Consider the following 9,062-nt stretch of genomic DNA (forward strand, 5'->3'; position numbering starts at 1 on the left):
TTATCATAGAGCATTTTGGACGGGGGCCCGAGGCTCCCGGGGGGTCCTTGGCCGCCCAAAATACATTGTAGTTATGTCGCATTTTTGCCGCGAACCGCAGCAAAAAAACTGCATTGTGTATGTCCTGCAAAAGGACCTTTAGACATAAGGTCACATGACCTCATCTCTGAAGTTCTCACTACTGATTAGAGACCTGCTGGTCACATGACCTCATCTCTGAAGTTCTCACTACTGATTAGAGACCTGCTGGTCACATGACCTCATCTCTGAAGTTCTTACTACTGATTAGAGACCTGCTGGTCACATGACCACAGCAGCAGCAGCGAAGACTGAGCTGCTATGTAAGTATATGGATTTGTTTAAAGGAACAGTGTCATCACAATTTTTTTTTTCATATGTTAAAGATGTTAGTGCTTTATTAAAAACGTTTATATTTATTTGTGTGTTTGTGTTTTACTTTTTCTTATTTTTACACTTTTTCTTCCCTATGGGGGCTGCCATTTTTTGTTCCATTTCTGTATGTGTCGATTAACGACACATACAGACATGGAATACGGCAGCCACAGTCCCATAGGGACTGCGAACGGCTCCCGTCCCATCCACTTCTGTGTACGCCGTCTGTGTGGGAACTGCGCATGCGCCGCTCCCACACAGTCCAATTTGAAATTGGCGCCGTCCGGCGCCATTTTCCTGTGGACCGGAAGTCGCGGCCGGACAGTAAGATTACTACTTCCGGTCGCGGCTTCCGGACTTGTGCACTTGGACCAGCGGCAGCAGACGGAGCGGACGGGCCGGAGGGAGCCGCGGCGGCAGGAGCAGGTAAGAGATTTCAATGTATGTTCGTGTTTGTGTACGTTTACTACTGTATGTAAACCTACTACACTGTGTGTTAGCTCAAAAAATGGCGACACACAGTGTAGGAGGTTAGACCGTTCAAACCCCTCGTTTATCCCGGCACTAGCCAGGATAAAGTAGGGGGGGATGCTGAGAGCTCACTAGAGCGAGGGCTTTTTACCCAATTTTGCAATGCTGCAATTTTGGGAATAGCTCCATCTAGTGACCAGCAATGGGAAATATTATAAATTAGAATTAATTTATAATATTTCCTGACTCGTGAAAAAAATAAAAAAAATTTGAACAATGTTTAATCACCTACACACTAAATGTTTAATTAAAAAAAAAACAACATGTTTTTCTGGCAACACATTCCCTTTAAGGGGTCTGTATTTAGGGGGACTGTATTTAGGGGGTCTGGTGTGGGGGGTCTGTATTTAGGGGGCCCTTTTTTGGGGACTGTATTTAAGAGGTTTGGTGTCTGTATTAGTTTAAGGGGGTCTGTATTTAGGGGTCTGGTCTGGGGTCTGTATCAGTTTAAGGGGTGTAGTGTCTGAATATTTAGGGGTCTGTGTTAGTTTAAGGGGTCTGGGGTTGGTATTTAGGGGGTCTGTATTAGTTTGAGGTCTGGGGTCTGTATTTAGGGGGCCTGTTCTAGGGTCTGTATTAGTTTATGGGTCTTTATTTAGGGGTCCATATTTATGGGTCTGGTCTGGGGTCTGTATTAGACTAGGGGGTCTTGTCTGGGGTCTGTATTACTTAAGGAGTCAGGTCTTTTGGTCATTATTACTGTAGGGGTCAGGTCTGGGGTCTAAATTTAGGGGGTCTGTATTAGTTTGAGGTCTGGTGTCTGTATTTAGGGGGTCTGGTCTGTGGTCTGTATTTAGGAGTCTGGTCTGGGGTCTGTATTAGTTTATGGGGTCTGTATTTAGGGGTCTGTATTAGTTTAGGGGTTTTTATTTAGGGGTCTGTGTTAGTTTAGGTGGTCTGGTCTGGGGTCTGTATTAAGCCAGTCAGGTCTGGGGTCATTATTAGTGTAGGGGGTCAGGTCTGGGGGTCTGTATTTAGGGGTCCGGTCTGAGGTCTGTATTTATTCAGGGTGCTTGTTCTGGGGTCTGTATTGGTTTAGGGGGTTCTGGTCTGGGGACTGCAATAGTTTAGAAGGTCTGGGGTCTATATTAGGGGGTCAGGTCTGGGAGCTGTATTAGGGGTTCAGGTCTGGGGTCTATTTAGGGGTCTGGTCTGAGGTCTGTATTTATTTAGGGTGCTTGTTCTGGGGTCTGTATTTGTTTAGCCCCCCTGGGCTGGGGACTGCTGGTTTAGAAGGTCTGGGATCTGTATGTATTCTAAGATCTAGTCTGGGGTCCAAATTTATTAGTCTGAATAAAAGGGGTTGTCCGGGCACATCGATAGGTCATCAGTATAAAAAACAGTCTGTGCCCGCACCACTCCTTTAATGTATGGGCCAGGGCCTTGGTGTCTAAATTTGTGTGTTTCTATAGAGGCTGGAATTGGCTGCAGAAGTGATGGGCAAAGATGTCTCATCAGGAGAAGTTGCCATAACAGTCTGTGTCAGATGGAGAAAAGAAAACGGTTCCCATCAGAGAAGATGTCACTTGTGAGTCACTGGATTTATAGAGGATCTGTCCCCTCTCCTGACATGTCTGTTGTAGGAAATCCTTATATTCTACATATCTCTGTGTACTCAGGACTAATAGATAAATGCGTGTTACCATTCCCATTGTCAAGAGGAAGTGTCCCCTACACAGTGTGATACTGTCAGCGATGGTTGGAGACTGTCAGTATGTAGGGACACAGCCCTTTGACAAGGGGAATCGTAACAACCATTTGTCAATGCTCACACAGAAAGGTAGTGTTCACTATAGACACGGCAGAGCGGCGGCGGTGGGGAAGGGGGGCCCAAGTTTGTGGAACAGCCCAGGGCCTATGGTCTACTTAATCCGCCACTGGATATGATATTAGGTTTATTAGTCCTTTTCAACAATTGGTGAAGGCCTCATTGATCATCAGCTGTTTGTTGACCATTGTTTTCCATAAGGGTCCTTGGGGTGTTTCAGTTCCGAGACATGGGTCTTGGCTTTAGCTGGAGGAACTCTCATTGTTGGTCAGTGAAACCCTTTTAAGAACTGTTTTGTTTCAGTATCAAGTCAATGATTGCTGGGATTACACATCTATAATAATAGGGGTTTGGCAAAATAATCCCTATTAGGCACTAACATAACAAAATGCAATCTTTTGACCTGAACGCGGAAACCATACACCTGACATACGCACATGCCCCCTGCACATAGTACCAAAACACATATTTGTCTCCGTTAAACACTTTGTGGTCTTCCTTAGTCAGCATTTCCGCCTCATTAATTCCTCTTAATGAGTAACAAAGCCCCGGCCTCCTTGACCTCTCCACACCCCCCTTATTTCCCAGCATCTGCCATAGTAAGCCATGTAGAGTGTCCATAGACAACAGGTTCACAGAGTATTGATACCAATGCTTTAGATCTTCCTATGACTGGTATTGTGGTCGGTTATATCTTCTGAGGGATCTCAATTTCATCGGTTGACCTCCTAAGTGCCAAGAAGGGCAATTTTCAATAAATCCGTAACAACTAATAGTTCCTGTGACTCTAATGCTTATCATAGACATAATTCATATACTAAGATTGATGCCTTGTGTTGGCACAAATAATCTGTGCATCTATGGTAACAAATGGTTATTTCAAAATGATCTATCATCTTAAAAGGTATTTAACTTGTAATTGTAAAACAGGTAATAGCCTAATAATTTTCTATGTGGACAATGTAAGTGCTCTGCTCTAGTTGCTCTCATGAAGAACTAGAGGTGGATGAGGTGGATGTTGAGAAGAGCATAGGAACCTTAGAGCAAACTAACAAAAATATCAAAAACTACATGGGGTTGGTTCACACCAAAAAATACTTTATCCGCAAATCAAGAGCCTGGCACTTATTTGCTTCCCATCTCCTATGATTGTTTTAGAGAAAGATGATTTGACCCATGGGTAGTCCCTTGTATGTGAATGTAGAGAGAGGGGATACCCTGCCCACGTATACACTGCCAATTGGCTAAGGGGGATGATACCAACCTAAACTGGTGCTACCTAAGGTCTTCTTCTATGACATGTCTAAAATTAATTCAACTGGCACTAGATGTTACGTAAAGTTTTGAGAAAGTTTGGAAACCAAGTAGGTGAACATTGATACGACCACCTACATCTATAGATGAGCACATTGATCTCATACTTCTGATCCATCAATTGTATACAAAGGGTGGTTTGACTCAACAACAATTCCCTTTGATGCATCAAAACCCATCAAATTGACTCACCTCTAGTATGTCAATAATGGACCGATCACAAATTGGCAAAATTTTAATCTAAAAGATCGGTATAGATCTAGTCTTGTTGATCCACTCTTTTGTGAGGTGCAAAGAATGGTCTCTACAGAACTGTAGCTGGACTTTCCTTCACCCGGGGCAAAGGTTTAGTTATCTGCCCTAACCCATTAGCTAGATACCCTGGCCAAGGCAAATTGGCTTGTTGGCACCACCTCTGGCACCTAGTACATGCCCCGGTGGCCCCCCAGGTACACCCCTGGTTACCTATATGGTCAACCTTGATGTAATGGACACCAAGCTTTAGCCTTGTTTTAATGGCATAGTCCTCCTTAATTGCCCATGAGAAATCATGGCAACAGTCAGTAACATTAAATATTTACATTGACCCACATGGTACATTAGTCCGATTAATGTTTCGTGTGATGTTAGGAAATAATCATCACACTGGTTAGGATCAAACATTGCCAATCTAATTTCCACCTGAGGGACCTGGTCATGCCATGCGACTTGTATAACTATTGATAATCCCATAGAGATCTCATCTACACCTTCCTATTAAGGAAAGAAAGGTAAAAAATAAGTTGTACAACTTTTTGAAAAACCCTTCTGCCTCTAGAACATTGCACTTATTCCTATAGATTAGGACTATTGTGAAAAACTTTACTTTTATGCCCCAGCCTCTTTCATACACGTGAGTCTATGAATACATAATATATTTGTCTATTTTGGGCATTCGACGTTGCCCAAAACAACTTAAAAAACGCACGATCAGCAGTGGACCGTCGAAACACTAGCTATGAAAGATATAAATAATCCATAAGTCGTTATATCATTGATGATCATTTCAATGGTCCAAAAATATATCAAAAAGTCACCAAAACCTCTGGGAAATGGACCTAGAAGCCATATGACCTTCTACTGTCTGATTCTTTATCTCCGCAATAAATATCATGAGATCACATTATCACTAGACACCTGTAAAGGGGAGTAATGCTATGGGATACATTTCCGAATCCTCCTTTTCTTGCTAAAGCAGATATTTTCAGGTCAGGAATCATGATTGGTGGAGTTGGTGGACCAGATTGTTCTCGAGAACTTCATAAGGGGCTTCTAGATTGTACGATTTGAATGGTCAGGGGAATAGAGATGTAGGTAGAAGACTCATCTTAGAAGTTTTTCCCGTTCCCTCCCGAGAACCCATCCGTCTCTTACCTGCATGGTCATTGCCTTTGGTAAAGGCAAGTTCTGGTCACCAGGAGCAGCATCACTGGAAGCAATGAGTGTCTGGTCTCAGCTCCTCTCCAGGTATCAAGCTTTATCTCCAACCTCTCCTCCTTCTGTTTGCCCAATGCTCTCTCCTCTGACTCTTGCAGTTTTCCCTTCTTGTCACTTTTTCTGCATTGCTCCTCGTTGTACTTTGCTCTTTCGGGATCACTGGATGTCAGTGAATATCATTATCTCCTTGGTTTCCCATTGGATAACTTGTCCTTGCTCTGCAACCCCCCTTGAATAAACTCTCTGCTCCTTGTGAACATCTTCTACTCCTGAACCCATTCACATGTCATGGAGGTCACTGGTTCAAAGATGGGGGATCTCCTAGTTTGCTATCTACTCTGCACTATGATGACTTAGAAGAAACTTGCCACCAGGTTTGGGCTAGAACATTGGAAAATTTCAATATCAAAACTGTATTAGCGGGCACCACTGCATGAGTAAATGAGACCCCAAAGTACCAATTAAGGGGAAAGAAAATGGGAGCCCTGTCCCTGTCACTCCTTGGAAACATCTCTCCAGTCTTAAAGGAGTTAGGGCTCATCTTGGTTTGAGAAAAATTTGGACAAGCTTCAGATCTGTGAGGCGGTTCAGTGGGCAACCTTTAGATTTTATGTGGGCATCTGTAAATAAGGGCCTTACCCGGTGACTATTGTCCTTTAGATAGGATGTTTCGACACCAAGACTATTCCCCTCCAAGAGAACCAAAATTGTTGCGACCATTAAATGCAAAGTAGATACAACCAGTGGTAATAGCAAGGAAGTTAACCAGTTACCCTATCACACTGGTGATGGGGCATAAGAGGGGCGGGCATATGGGACCACTTGGCCCCTAACAGATCCAACCAGACACAGTGCCCCATAATGAAGCCAGTCAACCAACCACAGTGCCACCATCACAGCTGCAGTCATTGGTGACCATCATTGCTGTAGTCAGCCATACTAATTCCATAATAACCGCAGCTAGTCCAAGTGCCCCTATTACAGTTGAACAAGACACAGTTCCCCCATATGTGATTCAGCCAATCTGAATGCCCCTTTGAGAAAAAAAAAAAAAAAAGCTCTGAGCCGCAAGAAGAGCTACAGTCAGAGTTGCAGTCAAACGTTCCCCCAGAAGAGTTCTTGCCAATCTGAGTGCCCTCATAACAATTGCAGCCAGGTGTATGCAAGGGGTTTAGGTTACTGTCCCCCTCTTGGTGCCTCATACATCATGTGTGCCCCCATCCTCATCCTACCAAGTCCTGATAACTGGGACACAGTGCCACCATATCAGTAGCTACCAGACAAAGTGCCCCAATAAGAGCTGCATTTTTTTCATATTTCCATGCTGCTCTCATTCTGTAGCAGATGCTTGAAGAGGGGGAAGAGCAAACCATTTTGAAGAAGTTTTGGCCAGCCTCACTAGTAATAACACTTTCCAATAGAAACCCCATGGAACCCATTGTGCATCACTAAAGAATGTAGACTAATGGATCAACTATGCTGGACTGTTGGATTTCTTCATTTGTGACACGTGGATGATCCCAAAACACCGGTTATATGTGCTGAAAAAAGTGTAGACGTCCATCAGGGGAGAAATATCACACAGGTTTCTCCTCCTCTAAAACCTGCCACAAATTTATACATTAATAAAATCTCTTCACAGTAATGAATGTGTCAAATAAAAAAAGAGATTCTGACAGGAAGCGGGAGAATGTGGAGGAAAAATACAGATCAGATACATATAAGAAGCAATATCTATCTATCTATCTATCTATCTATCTATCTATCTATCTATCTATCTATCTATCTATCTATCTATCTATCTATCTATCTATCTATCTATCTATCTATCTATCTATCTATCTATCTAAAGTGAAGGAAAGAAGTATTTGATCCCTTGCTGATTTTGTAAGTTTGCCCGCTGTCAAAGACATGAACAGTCTAGAATTTTTAGGCTAGGTTAATTTTACCAGTGAGAGATAGATTATATTAAAAAAAACAAACAGAAAATCACATTGTCAAAATTATATATATTTATTTGCATTGTGCACAGAGAAATAAGTATTTGATCCCTTTGGCAAACAAGACTTAATACTTGGTAGCAAAACCCTTGTTGGCAAGCACAGCAGTCAGACGTTTTTTGTAGTTGATGATGAGGTTTGCACACATGTTAGATGGAATTTTGGCCCACTCCTCTTTGCAGATCATCTGTAAATCATTAAGATTTCGAGGCTGTCTCTTGGCAACTCGGATCTTCAGCTCCCTCCATAAGTTTTCGATGGGATTAAGGTCTGGAGACTGGCTAGGCCACTCCATGACCTTAATGTGCTTCTTTTTGAGCCACTCCTTTGTTGCCTTGGCTGTATGTTTCGGGTTATTGTCGTGGTGGAAGACCCAGCCACGAGCCATTTTTAATGTCCTGGTGGAGGGAAGGAGGTTGTCACTCAGGATTTGACGGTACATGGCTCCATCCATTGTCCCATTGATGCGGTGAAGTATTCCTGTGCCCTTAGCAGAGAAACACCCCCAAAGCATAATGTTTCCACCTCCATGCTTGACAGTGGGGACGATGCTCTTTGGGTCATAGGCAGCATTTCTCTTCCTCCAAACACGGCGAGTTGAGTTAATGCCAAAGAGCTTAATTTTAGTCTCATCTCACCACAGCACCTTCTCCCAATCACTCTCAGAATCATCCAGATGTTCATTTGCAAACTTCAGACGGGCCTGTACATGTGCCTTCTTGAGCAGGGGGACCTTGCGGGCACTGCAGGATTTTAATCCATTACGGCGTAATGTGTTACCAATGGTTTTCTTGGTGACTGTGGTCCCAGCTGCCTTGAGATCATTAACAAGTTCCCCCGTGTAGTTTTCGGCTGAGCTCTCACCTTCCTCAGGATCAAGGATACCCCACGAGGTGAGATTTTGCATGGTGCCCCAGATCGATGTCGATTGACAGTCATTTTGTATGTCTTCCATTTTCTTACTATTGCACCAACAGTTATCTCCTTCTCACCCAGCGTCTTACTTATGGTTTTGTAGCCCATTCCAGCCTTGTGCAGGTCTATGATCTTGTCCCTGACATCCTTAGAAAGCTCTTTGGTCTTGCCCATGTTGTAGAGGTTAGAGTCAGACTGATGAATTGAGTCTGTGGACAGGAGTCTTTTATACAGGTGACCATGTAAGACAGCTGTCTTTAATGCAGGCACCAAGTTGATTTGGAGCGTGTAACTGGTCTGGAGGAGGCTGAACTCTTAATGGTTGGTAGGGGATCAAATACTTATTTCTCTGTGCACAATGCAAATAAATATATATAATTTTGACTATGTGATTTTCTGTTTTTTTTTTTTAAATATAATCTATCTCTCACTGGTAAAATTAACCTAGCCTAAACATTCTAGACTGTTCATGACTTTGACAGTGGGCAAACTTACAAAATCAGCAAGGGATCAAATACTTATTTCCTTCACTGTATCTAATAAAAATATAAATATATTACTTTTCTTCAGGGGGCAGTATTATAGTAGTTATATTCTTGTATATAGGAGCAGTATTATAGTAGTTAAATTCTTGTACATAGAGGGCTGTATTATAGTAGTTATAT

This window comes from Rhinoderma darwinii, chromosome 3, assembly GCF_050947455.1.
Source record: "Rhinoderma darwinii isolate aRhiDar2 chromosome 3, aRhiDar2.hap1, whole genome shotgun sequence".
Lineage (NCBI taxonomy): Eukaryota > Metazoa > Chordata > Amphibia > Anura > Rhinodermatidae > Rhinoderma > Rhinoderma darwinii.